This window comes from Triturus cristatus, chromosome 8 (genome assembly GCF_964204655.1).
Source record: "Triturus cristatus chromosome 8, aTriCri1.1, whole genome shotgun sequence".
Taxonomy (NCBI): Eukaryota; Metazoa; Chordata; class Amphibia; order Caudata; family Salamandridae; genus Triturus; species Triturus cristatus.
In genome coordinates, this window is record NC_140591.1 from 336,815,913 (window position 1) to 336,838,004 (window position 22,092).

Here is a 22,092-nt window from a genome sequence, read left to right on the forward strand (position 1 = left end):
CAAAACTTCTACCTTCAATCCTTCTGGAATATTCTCTAAAATGAAATCTGCAATATTCCACTCAGAAACATTAGCCACGGCAGCACATGGTGTAATAAACGGGTTGCTGCCTCCAGAGAGCAGCGCTACCTGGTTATGCGAGGCGCACCGCCGTGCACAGAGCCGCCAGAGTGGGAGGCGCATTACAGCGCGAGAGCATCCGAGGCTCAGCTGCTGCAGCTTCACTGTAATTGCTATTCTCATGTGACTCGCTTTCCTGAGTGAACTACAAAGATTGAACGGCCGGGGCTGCTGCGGTGGGATCACGGCATTTCTCTCGCCATCAGCCCTAGAACCAGCGACACCTCTGCCGCTGGCCCTTCGGTCCACCCCTCTCCTCGCCACCTTCCTTCCTGCCTTCGGGCCACTGAAAGCCCTGCGTCGCCAGCCTTCACTATGTCAACAACCCCGCTTCAGGGGGCGGCGCGCTGCGTTGTTTAATTTTTCACGAGCGGCGCAGTTTAGTGCCGTCCCCGCTCCTCAGATCTGGGGCTGCACGATGCTAATGAGCGGGGAGATATGTTTTGCAGCAGCCGGGAGCGCACGTGCACGCCGCCCGCGCGAGCAGCTGATGGCACCGGAACCGTGCGCTTGTTTACTGTAATGCTGCACTCCGTGTCTACCTTCTGATTCACTGCTGGTGGGATACGGCTTGGAATGAACGCGGGTCCGCGGAGGGGAGAGACCAGCCCCGCGGAGGGGAGAGACCAGCCCCGCTTCACTGTGGAGGAATCCAGGGAGCTGGAGGGAGTGCTCGTGCTGACCAACAGTAGGTAAGTAGTGTACTGCAACCCGGCTGCACCCATGCACCTGCATGGTGTGAACAAAGGATGTTTGTTTTTCTTTCTGCATGGAGTACTTGAGCTCTCTCCTATTGGCCCTTTAAGGTGCAGGACCAATACACGACTCTTAAAGAGATCCCACTGGCCCCAAAATGTTGTTTTCACCAATGCATTTTATGTGCATGTTTACTTTGTGCTACGTCTGAATAGACCAAGCAGTATACCCTTCTGGCAAGAAATGCACACGCAAGGATTGCCTTGAAGGAAGGTGTTGGCAGCTGGTTGCGTATTGTGCATCTTTATCAGCAGTGGCAGGTATTAGCATTGCATCACTCTGTGTGCAGGCAGCGCTGCGCAGCGCTGCTTGCTATGGGAGAACAGTCACTGGAGTTCTGCGCCTCCTGACTCTCATTGTGCGTGCAGTGCTCTGTGGCACTGCTATTGGAGAACAGTCACTGGAGTTTTGCGTCTCCTGACACTCTCATTGTGCGTGCAGTGCTATGGGAGAACAGTCACTGGAGTTCTGCGTCTCCTGACACTCTCATTGTGTGTGCAGTGCTATGGGAGAACAGTCATAGGAGTTCTGCGTCTCCTGACACTCTCATTGTGCGTGCAGTGGTCTGTGGCACTGCTATGGGAGAACAGTCACTGGAGTTCTGCGTCTCCTGACACTCTCAGTGCTCCGTGGCACTGCTATGGGAGACAGGCACTGGAGTTCTGCGTTTTCTGACACTCTCATTGTACGTGGAGTGCTCTGTGGCACTGCTATTGGAGAACAGTCACTGGAGTTCTGCGTCTGCAGACACTCTCATTGTACGTGGAGTGCTCTGTGGCACTGCTATTGGAGAACAGTCACTGGAGTTCTGCGTCTCCTGACACTCTCATTGTGCGTTCAGTGCTATGGGAGAACAGTCACTGGAGTTCTGCGCCTCCTGACTCTCATTGTGCGTGCAGTGCTCTGTGGCACTGCTATGGGAGAACAGTCACTGGAGTTCTGCGTCTCCTGACACTCTCATTGTACGTGGAGTGCTCTGTGGCACTGCTATTGGAGAACAGTCACTGGAGTTCTGCGTCTCCTGACACTCTCATTGTACGTGGAGTGCTCTGTGGCACTGCTATTGGAGAACAGTCACTGGAGTTCTGCGTCTCCTGACACTTTCATTGTGCGTTCAGTGCTATGGGAGAACAGTCAATGGAGTTCTGCGCCTCCTGACTCTCATTGTGCGTGCAGTGCTCTGTGGCACTGCTGTGGGAGAACAGTCACTGGAGTTATGTGTCTCCTGACACTTTCATTGTGCGTGGAGTGCTATGGGAGAACAGTCACTGGAGTTCTGCGCCTAATGACTCTCATTGTGCGTGCAGTGCTCTGTGGCACTGCTGTGGGAGAACAGTCACTGGAGTTCTGCGTCTCCTGACACTCTCATTGTGCGTGCAGTGATATGGGAGAACAGTCACTGGAGTTCTGCGCCTCCTGACTCTCATTGTGCGTGCAGTGCTCTGTGGCACTGCTGTGGGAGAACAGTCACTGGAGTTCTGCGTCTCCTGACACTCTCAATGTGCGTGCAGTGCTATGGGAGAACAGTCACTGGAGTTCTGCGTCTCCTGACACTCTCATTGAGTTGGCAGCGCTGCTGTGGGAAAACAGTCACTGGAGTTCTGCGTCTGCGGACACTCTCATTGTGTTGGCAGCGCTCTGTAGCGCTGCTGTGGGAGAACATTGACTGGAGTTCTGCTTCTCCTGACACTCTCCACAGTCAGTGCCAGGCAGCGGCTGTCTCGTGTCACGCGTTGTTTTGGTTGTGTGTGGTACCCTGCCTGCCTCTTGTGGGAGGTGCTCAAGTTAACCCTGCTGTACTCAACAAACTCATTCAGCACAGCAATCAATTTAGAGTTATTTCAAAGAAATGTTGAACACTGTATACAAACCATCTCCTTTGAATGTGTTCATGGATTGCTGTTGAAAGTTGTTCCAGTTCCTATAGTGGCATTGGGTTAGAGCACCTATATGTTGTTTGTGTGTGTGTGCTGCCTAATGCATCCTTTACTGTAAGATTAGGATCTCCCAGGGTTAAACAAAAGAAAACTATTTATTCTGAGTCTTGGACAGTTTGCTAGACTTCTGACAGGAGTTAATATAATATATTTAGCTTTTCTATGTTTTGTTAAATGCATTTGTATAACACATGTCACCATCGTACTGCTCCTTAGCACTTTTTGAACCAGGCTGCCCTTCCCAGTTCTGAGATGCTTCCTGACCAGAGCCTCGGTGGCCTGTTGGCATTGTTTTTGAATGTGTGCATAGGAGCTTATGCTTCTGGGCGCATTCGGATTTTAAGCACATAGAGATGTGGATAGGGGGCTTTGGAAAGAGGCCATAGGGGGCTGGTGCTTGCTGCCCCTGGAGGTTCTATAGTGCTTCATACAGCTCTTCTGCCACTTCTAAGCACTGTATCCCGCAGATGTTACTGTGACACAGTTTAATGATACCGACCACAGAAGGATGTAAGGCTTAGTTGGCCGTGCTGGGCATCACATTTGTGAAATGACGATCATTAAATGTCCGCAGCTAGCACTTAACACACTGAGTTATAGTGCTTTGTAGCAGTGTCACTACTAGGTCACTAATCAGACATAAGAATCTGGTGGCCAGCACCAGAGAGTTGCAAAATGCTTTGTATTTTGCTATCCAGTAGCAAATGAGCACACGGAGCCATATAGGATGTTTTCTTTCTGATCCGAGTGACTTGCTTTTGTGTGAACATCTTAAGAGTGAAAACACTGTGCTAACAGGCTGGCCTTTTTACATTGCTTTTTTGGTTACTCATGAGTGGTAATGCGCAATAGATTTATGTTTTCAAGTTTACATGGTATTGAGATACCTAGATGTAAATATTAATTCAAGCGTGAACGTTTCAAATGACACATGTTTTTTTTTTAAAATGACTAATGGTGGAGACTCGCAACTTTGAGAACTCAATCACCTTGAGGCTGAACAGAATGGTCCAGCTGTTATAGTGCCTATTCATCTTTCTAAGCGCCCCCAATTTTAGAAAACAGGGGAATTGAGGCACAGGAAGAAAACGTGGCGCTCACAGTATCACACACCTTTTATCGGCGAAGTACCTAGAGTTCACTGGCGTTGCTAAGGCGGTGGGAGGGGGGGCCTGGTGGGATAGGTGCCCCAACTGGTAAATGTCTTGCCCTTCCCCTGTTTGTGCCCCAACACAAGTGACAGCCGCACCCTGCGAAAACAGACACTGCCCTCTCGGCCAGGGAAGAGCGATGTTGTTCCTGTTTCCATTTCTCGTTTTGTTACTCTTGCCCTCCCTAAGAATATTTGCTTTTTCCAGGATGGTGTGTTTCTGTAGTTTTTCATGGGACCAATTACTTATTTATGGTGCATAGTTTGAAAAGAGTCGCTCCTGTGTGAGTTCAAGTTGTGGGTGGGCCCCGTTGCATAGCTGTGGTGTTCAGGCTGAACGCAGTGTGAATTTCTCCCAGTGCTTGTAGGTTGGTCATAAAGGTGTTCAGGATACATGCTCATCCACTCATCGGCCTCTCTGCTGAGCACACAATGCAGTGCTCTGGTGTGCCAATTGTGATTAAACACACAAACGTGTGGGAGGGAACCCAGTGGTCAAAATATTGACATAAGAACGAAACTTTAAGAAAATACAGTGTGTACCGGTGAGGGGGTGTGGGTGGGTGTGTGTGTGTGGGGGGATTGGTGAATTGTAGGAAACGCAAGGGCCTATGTGCAAGAGAAAGTGGAAAGAGGGTGCTGAAGAGAAAATCGATGGAATGTGAGATCTGCAGATTAAGTGTTTCAGAGAGATATGAAGAGTAAGAGTTAACACATGGACTGGAGCAGAGTGTGGTGTGAGGAGGAGAGCGGGAGTGTATGAGACACCTCGTACATTTTGCCCCTTCCACAGACATTAGTAGTCTTTAATTCTGTCTGCTAAAAAGTTGAAATGATTGTGTGTGTGTATGTATGTATACATATATATAATATAAACCCATGCGCATAATCTTCATGGTCTTCATGATCGCCGGCTGTAGGTGGTCCTGCCAGTGTTATCGGTGGTCCCTGTGTGCCCCCCTAAAAACCCCGCTTAGAGATTCCATTGATGGAGTCGCCTGGGTTCAGGCCACTGTATCACTTCCTCTGCTAAAGCACCATGGTTCTGAATTTGATAATACGTTATTATGTTATGTTATGTAATCTTATGCTCTTCTATGTTAACAAAGATTTGTATAGTACATTGTTACTCTAGTGTTACCCTCCCGTTGTTCACTGTTTGATGGTTCCCTCCAGGCATTTCTTCACTTTGTGACTTCTCGCTCTCTGTGCAGTTTTTCACAACATAATTTATTTAGAAGCCAAAAGCCACAGTCACTGACTTAGAAACAACCAACCTGTTGCACACGTCACATGGAACAACTCTTACTGTGACTAGCAGGAGCAAAACTGTTACACAAGGCTGGTGACACCAAGGTGTGGGAAATGGTGAAGAACACAACTTTCCCTCAAAATATGGGGTTTTATCTAATGAGGATTGCTTTGAGTCAATGAGGTGAAGTAGGACCATCAACTAAAGGAGGTGGGGTCTTATGGAGCTGGGGTCTTATGGAGCTGGGGTCTTATGGAGCTGGGGTCTTATGGAGGTGGGGTCTTGTAAAGGTGGGGTCTTGTGGAGGTGGGGTATTGTTGAGGTGGGGTATTGTGTTTGTGTGGTCTTGTGGAGGTTGGGTCTTGTGGAGGTGGGGTCTTGTGGAGGTGGGGTCTTGTGGAGGTGGGGTCTTGTGGAGGTGGGGTCTTGTGGAGGTGGGGTCTTGTGGAGGTGGGGTCTTGTGGAGGTGGGGTATTGTGGAGGTTGGGTATTGTGGGGCTGAGATCTTGTGGAGGTGGGGTCTTGTGGAGGTGGGTTCTTGTGGAGGTGGGTTCTTGTGGAGGTGGGGTATTGTGGAGGTGGGGTATTGTGAAGCTGGGGTCTTGTGGGACTGAGATCTTGTGGAGGTGGGGTCTTGTGGAGGTGGGTTCGTGTGGAGGTGGGGTGTTGTGGTGGGGGGTTCTTGTGGAGGTGGGGTCTTATGGAGCAGGGGTCAGTAAAAACTTATAAAACGACACTTTAGCACTTCTTGGTCAATGCTGAATTGAGCCCTGTCAGGATAATCTTGATTATCAAATTACTCTTGACTAATCTCACTTAATCATATTCTCAATTTCCATAGGGGGAGGGAGGTCTACAAATCGCTTTGTTTAATAAGTTCTTTAGCTGGGAGCTGGTACACATATCCTATATAGGTGTGGCACCAGAATATCGTAATCAGAATATCTTGTGATAGTAATATAGTGCCCTAAATATAGTCTATAAAAATATCACACCAGTGAATTTAATACAAAAAAAGTGACACCCAATATAGCAGTGGCGGCCGGCACAGATTCGGAGGTGGCAGGACGGGGGGAGTGTAAAAAAAAAAAATAATAAACGTACCTTATTGCCGCATCTCTTCCCCGCGTCGGGCCAGACCAGGAAGCACCCAGTCTCTCTTAAGCTAGTCACAAAGTTGCAATGCAGCGTTGTGATTGGTTTGAGAGCTGTGGTTCGGTGCTCAGATGGGGACTGAAAGCCTGGGCATGTTCTCCACCCCGGCTGTAATGCAGCCTGGGTGGAGAACATGCAAAGTTTGCATGACTGTTTGGCTGCCTCAAGACAGCCGGACAAACTTTCATGGGCAGTTACAGAGTGCCCACCACTCCTCCCCCTGCTGTGTGAGCAGAACAGCCATGCCCCGCCAAGCTGCCGCAGCAGGAAAAAATAAAATGGTAATAACATCGAGTTATTATAATTTTTCCTTTATTTACACTGATGAAAAGCAATGACATGACACAGACACGCCTCTGCCTTAGCTGAGGAGCCACCACTGAAATAGAATGATATTTTTGTAACCAATATGTAGGACATGATCTTTCTGGCAGATGGTATTTTTGCTACTGGTATTCTGTCATACGACTTTGTCCACAGTGATAGGTTTTTCACAGGCCCCTTTCTTTATGTCTAGACTGTCCTCCTTTCAGTCTTCCCTTTATCTAGGGGCTAATGCTAGACAAAAACAGGTCATTTTTTAGGTCTCGCGCCTAGCGTTGCAGTGCGCATCGTTGCTCGCGCATTGAGAGACCTCTTGTAGGGGGTTTCAAAACAGACCTAGGAATCGCACACGCTTGTGCGTGTGCTTTTCCTTTTGGTCCATGCTATTGGCCTTTGCGTGCGTCTTTTTATAAAAGACAACACGCAATTGGCCAGAGGCGGGCGCATTCCTCTGCCCATGGCCTATTGGTGTCTAATACGCGCACCGCTTCCATGTGGTTTCAGTTATCGTGCCCAGACACGGGCGCGATAATTGAAACCATGTGGCTCGCTGTGGCGTGCGCGCGCGCGCGCACCACTTGCGGGCTCACCGCCTGCTCCCCCTCTCGCAAATAACTTTCGCGGCCGCGGGGTTGCGCTTGTATTTTTATAGTTCATCTAGCACTCCATATAGTGTATGTGTTTGCAGCCCTGTATTACCCACCTCATCCTTTCAACTGTTTTCAGCTTCTTTGCCGCAGTATTCTTCTCGATGGAATCAGTACTCTCCATTTAACAGCTGCACTAACATTTGCATGCTCTGTTGCTGTGGCGGTGATGGAAATTGTTATTTGTAACATGCCTCATGGGCATAATTGATTGTTCATTGCTGAAATATGTCTTCTGTTGGGATTTGCACAACATTCGGGACTAGACTCCAGAAGTTATCAGCATTTTCCGTGGAACAAAATGTGAGTTTGTTTTCTTGAGCAAAAACAAGAGTTTCCAATTTGAGACAATAACATTGTGCGATCCCATGCTATTATAACTGTTTTTCATTCCTCTGATATGTTTCAGACACTGTAGGATATATGCAGTCTGTTTGTAGAAATAAAACGACCTTGCTTTCATATAGACATGGCTAGAATTTGTTGCTCAATTCAAAGGCCTTCTAGGGCTGTAGGAATTCCTATTAACATAAGCAAAATATATATATTTTCTTTGTACTCGCAACGAAAAACGGCAGTATGCTGCATTGCTGTACTTCAAAATGACTATCGCGTTTTATAGGCCCTGCTAGACTTAAGTGGTTGTTGTATGGCGTAGAGAAACCTGTACCAACCACTGTAAAAAAAATCGTGAATTTATATGGTGTAAATAAGTAACAATCACTCTGTGTAACTGTAGTAGGTATAAGTTTTGTCACCTCCACCATGTTTCCTAAAATGTCCGATCTAATATACTTAGCTCTAATATAAAGCGTTCTGACACCTCTGGGTAAAGTAAGCGTTATATAAAAATAAGTAAATTATTCAATGCTGCACAGCTATCCCAGAGGGTCTGCTGTGACTGGGGGAGGGGCAGCAGTATATTACAAAGTCACTATTGGACTCCCTGATACTGGACGTGAGCAATGAGCTGTTTCAGTGTAAATTCCAAGAGAACAAACAAATGTTTTCTACTGAGTCATATGGTGGTGTATGTATTTTTGTAAATGTGGACTAGTTATGCACAGTGGGGGGAAACAAGCACTGGCAAAGCCAAAAGGTTTCCCCTATGCGAGATCTATTGGCTTAGTCAATATTTTTTTAAGTTGACATGATTGTAGTTTTAAGTTGACATGATTGTAGTTTATCACTAATGAAGTTTGGACGGGTGTCTTTCATTGGGATTTATTTTTTATTTGTATCTAATTCCAGAATACAATGGGAAAAATGCATATTAACAATAATATATAGCGAGTATGAGAATCCCTAAAACATAAATGTACCTTTAAAAAAGAAAATGATCTTTAAATACCATAAACATCTTTAAATACCATAATCAATCTAAAATGCCAAAACAAGTTTTAAAAACATCTTTAAATACCATAATCAATCTAAAATGCCAAAAAAAGTTTTAAAAATCTTGTTTGTTAGAATAAATATTATTGCACGACTAGCCATGTGAAGTAATTTTCAAAATGTATGCCAACACCGTTCAGATAATCATGTGCAGTGCAATAATCCCATAAATGTTCATATTTGCTTCAAATTTAGGGGGTTCTTGTCGCTGTGTTCTGTGCGACATGCGGCAAAGGACTTTAAAATGCTGTTGTCACTAAAAAAACTGTCAGATATGAGGGCAAGACGAGCTTAACTGTTTGTGTGTGGCAAACAAAGAACACAATCTGCGCAGTCTGAGGTAGCAAGAACACTTTTCAAAAAATCAGTGTGGAAGCCATGTCTTTGAAGTCTTCAATAGCTTTTGGACTGAATGGGACTACTTTTATGGCAGATGTGCACAAGTAAAATGCTGTCACTCAACATGATGAAGCCACTCCTTTCTGTTGTGGTAAGCAAAATGTGAAAGATAGTTTAATTAACAAAGCCCGTTTGTGCCTGTATATTTTTATTAATACTTTTATTTTTTTAAACAATAGTCTACCAAGATAGCAAAAGGTGTATCAAAGGCCTGGCCTAAAAAAATAATATGAGGTTTCAATTTCATTTAATGAATGTAACGTTGGGGTACTCTTAAGAGGGCAGAAACGTTAAAAGGTTTAACACACCCTTGGCTCACTGATAGTGCTCACTGAGAGTGCTGGAACATTCAAAGAGTGAAGGTCCAACCAAGAAATATTTGAAAATGAAATTTCAAGGCCAGACTTGATTGAGGCAGGGTAGATAACCAGATTAATTTGAGAATCTGGTGTCATAGAGTTGGCTATCCAGAATTATACACATTAGCACTTGAGATGAAAATTAATCCATGGAGGATTTATAATGTCACGAAGACCATTATTATATGGAGAAAGAAGCCAAAACTTCATCAACCTCATAATCTCATTATTGAGTATCTATTGAAAGCGAGGGAGAGGAGTTAAGGGCCAGAGCTGCTGACTTTGGAACTGGGGAGCCTGGTTCCAGTCCCAGCGTCTGCTGAACATCTTGTGATTCTGAGCACATCACTTAATTTCCCCATGCCTAAAAAAACCTTGTGCTCATGTAAATAGCTCTTATGTCCTTGGGCCACGTTTGTGCTAAATAAAAACTGAAAAAAAGATGGGTAACAAATATGAAATGCAAATTATCGTTCTCTAGAGTGTTTTCTAAGGGAAAGTGATCCCCGTAATTACTCCTTAATTTTTGTTGCCGCAGAATTTGGTCATCCACTGCCATGTAATTCTTGTGGCACTGATCATATATAGGTTTCCAACTCCATAATACAAGGAATACTACTTTGTAGTGTGTCACTTTTACAGCAGTACAGGCAGTGCTTAAATTGTACAAAAATATAAGTGTCAGGTCTCTAAACAGCAGGCCACTTATGTTTGCACTGCCCATTGTCGCTGTCAATTACAGTAACAGCATAACTAATATGTCACACTCCTACAAGTGTGACAGTCCTGACAATTTCAGGCCCTCAAAGTTAAAAGAATGGCTTTGGGAGAAGGTATTTATTATCCTTAATGTATATTGAATTAATAAACAACCGTTGTTTTGCTCTTCTCTGAATTGAAAAACAGCGCCACCATGTGGCAGACTTTCATAGGTACTGGTGTTGACAATTAAGTGCTGGTGCTGAACACGGAAAACCCCCGGCTCAAATTAAGCACTGACTACAGCTGTATCAAAACAACACTAGATTATGCTCGTGCCACAGCATTTGGTGAACCAATCATCCCAGTAGAAGGAAGGCATAAGCCCAGCCTAACGAAGACTTGCCTCATCGACTTTTGGTTCCCATTAGAAGCCCACATGCTGGACAGGTCCCTGGCCAGAGTTCACTCCAATGGCCTTCTGGGCCCGTGCCAAGCCAAGTGGACCTCGTGTTTTCCAGAGTGTTGCACAAGCTGGCGATAGGCTACAAGCGCCTCATGCCCAAACGCAAAAAACAGAAGCAGACTACTAAGAAGGAGCTTGTAAACAAAACACAAACCTTGTGAGCGTAGTCATTTAGATGCATGCAGGTGTGAGGTATTTCTATAGAGCTAGCCTTGCCAAAAGGAGGAGGAGCGTTGTACAGGTGGTGCTAGAAATAACACAAATAATAACGTGTGGTTCATATAACACTTTCTCCACTGTGAACTAATAGATATTACCCTGACCTAGGACAATGCTCCTCATTTTAGCAACACTGGAAAGGGCGAGTCGGTTCTGCTTCGGTTCTAACTGGAGGCTGCACGCAGCTCTCTGCAGTGGGTGCATTAAACCACTGAGCTACCACGCTTCTTAAGTGCCTTGAACTCGCGGTTCAATGGAAATCCGATTAGTTAGGCCCGCAGGACTGAGGGTTTGGTTGTGTTTGTGGTCACCTGCTGCTAGCACAGCGATAGCTTTCTGCTGGTGAAAAGTGTTAAAGCAAGTTCACAACGAGTTACCTTGGCCTATGGGACACACTTGCATCTTTGTAGCATGGAAACAGGATATGAGGAATGGTCCATAGATAAAACACCTATTGAGCACAGAGTTCTTGCAAAACAAATTCTGGAAGGAACAAAAGGCCTCCCACAAATATCCCACCATATCTCTACAGTTACACTGTGTTAAAGCAGGCATACATACATACCCACAGCAGAGGTTATGATTTTTTTTTCCGGCGAGTTTTGCTTCCTTAGAAGTTACTTTTGTGATCTGAAAAGCACATGTTTACCATCACCCAGAGCCCATTATACTACCATTCACTTTTTAGGTTGAGCCTGGGCAGCACGTGCGCTACTCTGTGAGGCATGCTGTATTTGAGTAAGGACTTGAAGTTCCACCCACTCTCTGCCCATATTCTTCATTGGCTTGTGTCATTGTCCCTTGTAAATGCTGGCTTCTGATTGGTTAATAGGCTTGTTAGTCCCTCCTTAGTACCGCCTTGTCATCATTTGTAACCTCTCATGAGAACTGGCTCTTTTACTTCTGTTGTTACACAGTATGTCTTATATAGTCTGTAAACCCTATTTTCTTTCATGAGGTTTTCCTACTGCAGGCACAACATGCTTTCCTGCAACATTCAGCTAGCTATGCACGCTTTGACTTTCCAAGCAGCCCGGGACAAAGTTGGCCACTTCTTTGAAATGAAATCGGTCTCGCATTTACAAGAATTTGAGCTTGGCATTGTAAATGACAATTCCCTGTTATTTATGTGTTAATTATCAAAACAGATGAATAAAAGGCATAGTTCTTTACAATGTCAATAGCTTAACCCCTTCGCTGCTGCGGACATTCCGCTGCAGCGCTGGGGGGGGCAGGGGGGCAGCGCGGCGGGCCTGTGCTCATGACGGAGCCGCTCCGTCATGAGCCACAGTTGAGCTGTGCTCATGACGGAACGGTTCCGTCATGACTCCGCCCATTTGCGTTGTCGCCCCGCACAGGCGGGGAAACAGCGCCGCGCAGGCGGAGCGGCCGCCGGCAGGATTGTCATGACGGAACCGTTCCGTCATGAGCACACGACAACCGTGGCTCATGACGGAACGGTTCCGTCATGAGCAGGGAAGGGGTTAAACTCTCGAAAATGCGCGACCTATTGCTTTGCAAATGCTTGTTTCTTTTTTAGCAAAATCTGAAAATATAATTTGAAAGTTATTTGATGTGGCAGTTCGCCCCCTAGAGCAACTATTGTTCTTTTGTGTGATTTCAATCCATCGCAAGTGAATTTATAAAACTTCTGCTGGTTTGGGAGTGGGAATATGGCCTGAAGTTTTTAAGTTTTAAGCAGATACATTTGTCACCGCCGGAGTGGGACTGTGAAGGTGCAGAGCTTCTGAAGGGAAGCCACAGGAAGCCCACTCGCAAGCAAGAGGTATCTGTCCAAAATGAATCCTATTGTATGCGCCACCCTGCTCGCGCCTCTTCTGCTGACCTCACTGTGCAGTGATGCTTCCCCCCATCTCTGCGGCGTGAACTTTGGGTTAGTAGCAGCTGTGAAGTGCAGGCGGGTGCCCGGTACCGCTGTACTCCAGGATCCTTTCTCCTCCCTCGTGGGCACCAACCTTCACTGCTGCCTGCTCAACTAGGATCGTGGATCCTAGCGCCTTGACACCTACGGGTATTTGCAGCGCTTTATAAGTTATTATAACATAGTGCAGACGTAGGGTTGTAAAAAAACCACTTTTTTAATGACATTGTACGAAAAGCCCATAACAATGTTGTGATGTTTTTCTTTCAGTACTAAATAGGGTTCACATCTATGTAGCATGACTGTTTTCCATACAGGCGTGTGCTTCGTATGAACGGGTCTTGCTAGCCACTGGCAAGAAACTGGTTTGAACAGAAAAAGCCTCTTGCTGTGACATATCCTGTGGGAATGAGCCTCCGACGTGGGAGAAAATATTGTGAAATTTCATAAAGTGAAATTTTAATTTCAGATAACATGAAATTAGGCGAATATTACCTGCATAATTAACATTTTGCAGAGGCCTAACTAATCTTGAGGACTATAGAAATTAGAGTGGTCTGCCATCAGTGATGTCTCGGTTTATATGCAATATTTGGAATTCTGTTGTAGAACCGGTGAAAAACTGTGTTTTGTCTGGAGTGATTATACAACAGTAGAACATAATCTTCAGAGACTGCTGCCTGCCCACAGCCTTGGGCAACACTCAGCACGTTGAGCAGTTATGAAAGATGCACTCTAAGGAAAGCTCAACCCCACCCTTTGATAGGGATGTTCAGGAGGTGGCCGTTGTGGTCCTGTCCATTGGCGCATTAGATGTTCAGGGCCTTCCCTGGTTCTTTAACTCTTATCCAATAGTTGAAGGAGACTACATCTCATTACACAGTGCTGCTACTCAGGGCCACAATGAGACATTTGGGGGCCGGGGGCGGGTTTACCACTTCAAACGCTGGGGGCAGAGAAGAATCCAAAGTCTGACTTAAAATTACCCATGGACGATCCCTTCTCAATTGTGGTACAATGCATAACCTAAGGAGTTATTTCGCTGGACAATGTGTGGAGAATAGTACATTTTAAAGCACATTGGCATGTACCATTTGTATCAACATTACAGCACTTAACACCCGTTACAGGATATTTGGTTTTATCATTTAAGGAATTTTAGCAGAATGAATGGTAAACATTATATTTTAATACATTTCAGTGCAGTATGCCTAGTATTCTGGCATGTACGATTTTTTTGTGTCTATTTTCTTGGACCGCTGGTGACAAATGATGCTCCGGAAAGCGCACGGCGGCAGATGCATTGGTATTAACCTAACTGGCCTTTAAAATACTTTTGTAAGTTATTTGGGCTTCCCCGCCTTCCCCTCTCCCCTGGGCGTTTTGGAAAACGGCTGCAAATGGTGCAGTTTAAGCTAATATCTTTAGTTATTTTTCTGTTGAATAATGAAAGTAATTGACTAATCGGGCATCCTGTCACTAAGGGATTTCCAAAGGAGAGGTGATGAATGTACTAATGTGGGAAAATGGCAGTTTTCATTTTTTCCGGGAGAATGGAGTTCCACCGTTGCTTAAGAGAGCGAGGTTTCCAGTCCTGCACAGCTGGAAAGGAGAAAGATCTGTCTCCAAGATGTGCTCTCTAAATGTTAGGACAGATCAAGTGCTTGGCTGTCACAGAGTGTATGATTCTGGAATGAACATAAGGAAAATTACAGTGCTGAAGAGAGAGAGGACATTTTATGCAGTGCACAATGGTAAATGGACAATTTAGCAGATAGATCATTTGAAAGCAGGAAACCACAAAACAGCCTAAATATGAGAAAAATGGCACAACAATGAGGCAGCCCCAGATGAAGAGCTTAGCGCTGTTCTGAATGATGTGAAGGGTACCAAACACAAAAGGCAGAAGTCCAGGATAGAGAACATTCGCATGATCTAGTTGTGAGATAATTGACTGCACAAGTCTTACAGCAGTGAGAGGGGAGAAAAGTAATGATTTTGTGTTGCATAAGGATGAACTGCAAACACATTGATGAAACCTTATTAATCTATTCAGACAAGGAGAGAAGGTTATTGAAAATGATTTTTTGCTGATTCAACCAGGATGGAAAATTGGCCTAGCTCAATTGGCAACCAAAGAGCATACCACACAGTTGGAAGTCCTTTTAAAAATGTAAACTCCTGATTTGTTGCTATACGGTTTTATTGAATTTAAAGGACACAACTGCTAGCATACATGTAAAAAAAAAGCAATTCTTAGGAAAATGCTAGATTGTCTCTGAAGCAAATGATGATTTAGATATCAATGTCCCTAGGACCTGGGCAAGAAACCAAATTATTGTGTAAGTAAGGCTAACTGAGTAAGACCAAGATTAAACAACATAAGGATCGGATAATAGGCTTGAGGTACTCTACAAGTCAGAGATTTAGTGCATTAGAGAAATGGGGAAGAGATAGACTGTTTGTGACATCTCTGGTAGGGTAGAGGTAAGCCATGTCAGGGCAATACCTTGAATTCCAAGTTGTTCCAGGTAATTTTATGAATCACCTGGAGCAACTTGGAGTTGGATGTGAAACCGTGTCAAATGTGGATTTAAGATCTAGCAACCTCAAGGCTGCACTACATCCTTGTTTAATAGTCGGGAACAAATCATCCGATGTATAATCAAAAAAAGCTACTTCCATCCCCTAGAAAGGCCAGGAGTCAACTTATGCATGGTCAATGAGCAAGTTAAGTTTGATGAAGGAGTAGATTTGGCACATGGCTTTTTTTCAAGGATTTAAAAAAAATATATATGTTAGAAGATTTGAGTCTACTGAATGATTTTTTGGAGCAGAGGAACGACTACTACTTTTTTCCATTAGTAAGAACCACAGAGAAGGAAGAGAAAAATTGCTGACTGAAGTTGGGGCAGGCGTTATTATGTCTAGATCTCTGGTCAGGACGTTAGTAGGAAATGAACCCACTGAGAGCTAGATTTACCAGAAAGGTCAAGAGTACACAGACAGCAATCTGAAATTCCACCAACAAATTGAGGTGGTTCAAGATCACAACCCTTGTGAAGGATGGCATATGTTTCAAAACTAAGCCACTTCTTTCAGTTTGTTACATGCAAAATAATGAGTTGAGTAATTCCAAACTTCAACTGAAGGCTCAATGGACGTAGCAGTACACTCTGGTTCAAAGACATATTTTTACCTTTCCGCCAGCCTCCTACCTTTCTTTGTTGAACCTGCACCCATTTTCACTTCATCGCTCCCTCAACCTATTATCTTCTCTTGCTGGTTCATCCTCCTACATCTACCTCCCCCACTTATGTTCTCCATGTCACTTTTCATCCCTACTCTGGCCCTTTACCTTTTCTCTCTCTTGTTCAGCCAGTCTTAGACCCACATTTCCCTGCCATGCTGTATTGTTTACCTCTCATCTTTCCTAACATTCTCTTACATACTTTTACTGGGCATAGCTCTTTTAAATCCACATCGCCATTCCCTACTGTACCCTACCCTTTACCTCTCAACTCTCCATCCATGCTCTTTTCTTTTCTGCAGTCTTACATACATCTAACCCTTCTCCTTTTTCTCTTTCCTTTTCTTTTCTCTTACTGGTTCACCCCACCTGTTACATATATCTCCCCCTCACTCCATCCCTATCTCCTCTTGCCTTATCATGCTGGTTCTTCGCATCTGAAATCGACCTTTACCTCCCTGATCTGCTCTTCATCTCTTGTATCTCCACAAGCTTTTAACTTTCTCTTGTTAGTTCTGCCTATCGAACATCCACCTCTCCCTCCTCCCTTCCACAAATTCTTACTATCTATTGGTTCTGATCTCTCCATCCATTTATCAATATTGTCTCTCTATTCACTCCGCATATATTCTCTTGCTGGTTTTTCCACCTTTCACCCACACCTCTTGTCCATGCACTATTCTTCACTTCTCATTTCTCTCCCAGCCTCTTAACTTCTTTCACTGATTCTGTCCCATGTAGATGCAACTCTCCCCGTCCAACTTCTGAAAGCCTCTCATCTTTCCTCATCGATTTATTTTTTCCCCTCCAGCTGAGATTCACCCCTTTTCTTACTGGTTCTGCCTCTAACCTCCAAGTTCTACACTTCATCTCATCTATCCACAGGCCTCTTTCCATTCTCACTGACTCTGCCCCTCTTTCATCCATCTCTAACCATTCATCCCACCCTGCCCTCTGCTTAAGTTCTCCTCCTAATTCTGCCTCTCCTAGTTATACCTCTTCCGTCTATGCACTACTTTCCACCTCTCTTCTCAACCTCAGCTTCATAAGGTTTGTTCCTTCTTATATATATATATAACTCCCTTTCCCCCAGACTCTTCCCGCTGTTTCTTACCCTCTTACACTGACCTCTCCTGTCCGTGCTCTATTCTTCATGATTCATCTCTCCCATCCACTTGCTGATTCTGCCCCTCTAACATCCTCCACTTCCCTCCATGCACTGCTCTTCACCACTTTTCTCCCCAAGTCTTTTACCATGTTTTGCTTGTTTTCCTCCTTTACATCCACCCCATCCCTTCCCTTCCACCCTCCCACTTTTCCCAAGCCTAGTAACCTTTTGTGCTGATTCTGACCCTCTTGCATTTCTCTCACTTTTGTATGCTCTGCCTTTCGCATTACTTTCCACGCTCTTCCCTTCTCTCACTGGTTCTGTCCCACCTACGTCCACATTCTCCTTTCCTCCAGCCTCCTATTCTTTCTTGCTGATTCAGCCCTTCTTACATGCACCTCTCGCCTCCATGCTGTGCTCTTCATGCATGGGCTGTCCCACCTACCGCTTTCTTTCTCTTGTTCTACCCCACTCCCATCTGTTCTCTGCTCTTCTCTATTTCTTCCAACGTGAGCAGTGTGCATTGTGATATGGGGCCGTTCTTTTGTTTGTTGTCATGCTTGCAGAGGTTGTATGACACAACCGTTCATGCCTAAACCACGCGTTCCTTAACAACACGGTTGGAACAACGAATGCATGATAACCATGCATTCCTGTACCACGCAATTCTTTACAATGACTTGCATTAGGGAAAGCCCTGGACTTTGGAACATTATAATTTACTATTCCAACTCCAGTCTGCGCAACAGTAGGGAAAGCGTTGGACTTTAAATTCAAAATCCGCTTTACCTAAGGCATGCCGTAACGACATGCTTGGTTAGGACGCATTCGTTGTTCCCACCGCGTTGCAAAGGCAACGCTTTTTTCGGCCGTCATCGTAATTGCTGTTTCCCGCTTGCAGAATACCCTGCTTTTCCTTCATGCACAGGCAGGGCTGACTTCATACTTAAGGGCACTTTGAGGTGCCCATCCTATCGCTGTTATCTTGCAAATGCAGCGATTAGGCCGGGAGGGTGACAGCATGGAAAGCTGCTAAAAATATTAAAAATTAAAAACTTGTTCAGCTAAAAATGGCTTTAGGAAGGTGACTGAAATCCTTACAGCGAACTGGGCTACTGGTCAGCAGCACAGCCCAGTCCACGGCACATGACGGGAGGGAGGGGTTAAGAGGTTTGGGTGCCTTTCAACCCATTAAATGTTGCTTGCCTTTTGCTGCAGACAATTTAGTATTTCGGAATGTCCTAACTTTTTTTAACCCATTTTTCTCCTGAGGGAAATGTTTTGCCCCTGGAGAAGCACTTACAACGCATCCTTTTTAAATATGACTTTTATCCATGCCCCATATCAACCTTAAAAGCACACTTGCTCCCACATTGAAGGTGTGCATTTCCATCAGTTTATTCCTTTAGCATTGTCTGATGCATAAGGCCTAAAAGCTATTGACATTACCAGGTTGTGGGAATGGCTTCAGAAGTAATCCCATTGTTGGTGTTATCTTATGTTATGTTATGTTATAATATTTCTAAAGCACAAACTGTTACCCGAGGGTGTCCTGGCACTATCCACAGATAACCTCCCAGAGAGCTCACCAAAAAGGCCACAGATTAAACATTAAACATCCAGGTTTTTAAGGCTTTCCTGAAAGCCATGAGATCCATACTATTTCGCAGCTGAAATGGGAGGGCATTCCAAGCTTTGGCTGCCCTCACCCGAAAACTCCTGCCTCCCCAGACGGCTTTTCTAAAGATTGGAACTGCTACCAATTTAGCTCCTAAGGAGCGCAGTGGTCTATTCGGAACATACCACTGAAACTGCTGCTTCAGATGTTCTGGGCCAGTCTCGTGAAGAGCTTTAAAAACGGTGCAGAGTGACTTAAACTGCACCCGTTTCTTAATAGGCAGCCAGTGGAGTCTTCTGATGTCGCCAGAAACAGAGGCAGTATGAGCAGTCTGGCGGCCGAGTTCTGTAGAAGTTGTAGTCTATGCAGCAGACGCTCCTGGATATTAAGGTAAAGGCTGTTACTGTAGTCCAGCCTTGTCATAGTCAATGCAGTCACTACTGTACGTTGATTTTCCTTTGGTAGATACTGTAGAATTTTCTTACAAGTTCTCAGGACAAATGTGGTAGCTGAGACAACTGAGTTGACTTGGTCTTCAAACTGAAGCCTATCATCAATTAAAACTCCCAGGTTTTTTACTTTCCTGGAGGGGATTGGAAGTAAGCCCAGCGAAGCTGGCCACCAACTTGGGGTCCAGATCTTGGGAGCACTGCCAAACAAAATGACCTCCGTCTTACTTGAGTTGAGTTTTAAGCAGTTCTGGGACATCCATATACCTACTGCATCCATACAATCATGAAATCGCAGTTCTGTCCCCCTCTCTTGCCCTGGTAGCAGAGACACCACAATCTGAGTGTCATCTGCATAGGATGTCAGATCAAATCCAAATGACCTGATCAGGGGTGCAAGTGAGGAGACGTATACATTAAACAGTGTAGGACTAAGAGAGGAGCCCTGCGGAACCCCGCAGGGCAGAGAAAACGGTTTGGAACAAAATGTGCCGAGAGACACTGTCTGCTTTCTGTCCGAAAGGAAGGACTTCAAAAGTTCCCATGCTTTGCCTTGTACTCCACATTTCCACAACCGGTCCATCAACAAATCATGATGGACAGTGTCGAAGGCCGCGGACAAGTCCAGCATGATCATTGCGGCCTTGCCTCCCTGATCTAGTACGGCCCTAATTTCCTCTGTAGATTTTAACAGAGCGGACTCCGTGCTATGACCTGCTCTGAACCCGTGTTGGGTTGGATCTAGTACTTGAGCTTCCCGTAAGTATGTAGTAAGTAGTGGGTTCATACTTTTCTCGGCCAGTTTAGCTGGCAGAGGGATACGCGAGATAGGTCGGAAGTTATTAGGATCCTTTGGGTCCAGATTGGGTTTCTTGAGTAGAGGCAAAATTGATGCGGATTTCCAGGCTATGGGGAAATGTCCTTCCTTGAACATGGCATTGATGATAGCGGTCAGCGTTATCGTAATCGGTTCTGGGGCTAGCTTTAAAACTGCCACTGGACATGGATCGTGAGGAGAGCCTGATTTAGAAGACATCAATAACTTATGAGTCTCACTGATAAGTAAAGGTGCAAACTCATCAAAACTAAAAAGTAAGCCTGAGCGTAATTTGTATCTCTCTCCGACATCTAATTTCCCGTCTGTTGTAGGGCCATTAAATGTGGCGAAAATAGCCTCCACCTTACTATAGAAGAATCTAGCTATTTTGTCGCAGAGCTCCTGGTTCGAGGGAATACTGGGAGTGCCCGGGTATGCCAGGCTGATTACTATTTTAAAAAGTTCTTTAGCTGAATTTATAGCGGAGTTTATTCGGTTGGCAAAAACAGTTTTCTTAGCTGTTCGGAGAAGGTGTTTATAGGCTACCAGGTTTAGTTTATATGCCTCTTTCTGTAAAACTTTGTATCCCTTTCTTCACTTCCTCTCTAATAGCTTACACTTCAGTTTAAGATCTTTTAATTCCTGTCCATACCAAGGAGCAGAGGGCCGTACTCTATTAGAGTATAGAACCTTTTCAGGCGCTAACTTATTACCGGCCGCCTCAAGCAAATTAGAGTATTGGGTGGTAGCCTCTTCTATTTCTATTGGTAGGTGAAGAGAGGTAGCGTTCAATAGATTTTCTAGCTCTCTAGCCTCCATTTTATTCCATGCTCTAAATGTCACTTGCTTCTTTGCTAATTTTCTCATCTCATGATGACTAGGAAATGCCAACTCAAAGTATACTGCCACATGGTCAGACCATACCTGGGGAAGCAGGCCAGTAAACGAGAGTTGCGGGTTATTAGAAAAAATCCCATCTAGGGTATGCCCAGCTATGTGGGTGGGGCCAACAACCCGTTGATCAAGATCAACACTTTCCATAAATTTCAAAAGAGTCGCTGTATCAGGGTCAGCCGGAGCCTCTAAATAAAAATTAAAATCTCCCAACAGGGTAAAGGAACTGGCACAGATACCTCTTTCCAACAAATTTCCCATTGAAGTTAGAAAAGGCGTCCTAAGGCCAGGTGGTCTATAAAGGAGAATCCCTTTAAAAGTGGCCTGGTGGGAATAATATATGTGCAGGTTTCTTTTTCTATAATCAAAGATTAGGGCATAAAGCCCAAAAATAATTCCAAACATTTCACTGAAAGCTGCAGTTTAAAATATCTGACCTTCCCCCGAAGAGTCCTGCAACTAAGATTCGGCCACCTCAAGCTTATATTGTGTCAATGTTTTGCTACCTACATTTCCAAAGTAAATCCGTGTAGGCTACAAAGCTTTTAGTTGGCAGCATCTCTAATTTCTGTACATTGTGTTGGCAGCATCTCTAATTACTGTACATTGTGCCCATTTTGTATATATATCGTACTGATTATGCTGGACTCACAGGGCACAGTTAGATACGTTGGGTGAGGAATATAGGGCCTATTGAGATCCGACCCAAGTTTTCTTGCATCACTATAGAGCATATTGCACTCTGTATTCTCCGGCATCCTTCTTAGAGTTAGGAAAGAACTTTTTGAGAGGTAATATGTCCGTCATGGGAGCCTGACTAGATTATTTAACCAGTAACTCCTTCTATTACTGCCTTCTATTAGCTACACCTAGTCCGCTTGGTGCCGGGAAACCCTTTTTGGGTACCTGTTGCGCCCTATAAATATAAATAATAATAAATAAGTCCATTAATTTCGTTTATCAGTCACATTCATGTTTCAAATTATATGGCTGCTCGGTCCAAGATACAATTACTGGTGAAGGATGTTCTACACAGAGCAATAGCAACAACATAAAATATGTACAACAGATTATGCAGACTTGTATGCACGCAATATGGTAGTCGATGTCTTGTTTGGTCAGAGAAGACAAAGAACAAGTGTTTATTCACAGTAGTGTAAACATGGGATAATATATTGACCCACTCCTTCAGAATG

At 44.7% G+C, this 22,092-nt stretch overlaps 1 protein-coding gene across 1 annotated transcript in view; it reads left to right on the forward strand.

Annotated features, from left to right (window-relative positions):
* Window positions 1-250: 250 nt before the first annotated feature.
* MTUS2 (microtubule associated scaffold protein 2) overlaps window positions 251-22,092 on the forward strand; it is a 1,510,781-nt gene continuing 1,488,939 nt past the window's right edge. The window contains exon 1 of the mRNA XM_085621650.1: window positions 251-812. The gene's annotated coding sequence lies outside the window, so the exon portion shown is untranslated. The remainder of the gene's footprint in view (window positions 813-22,092) is intronic.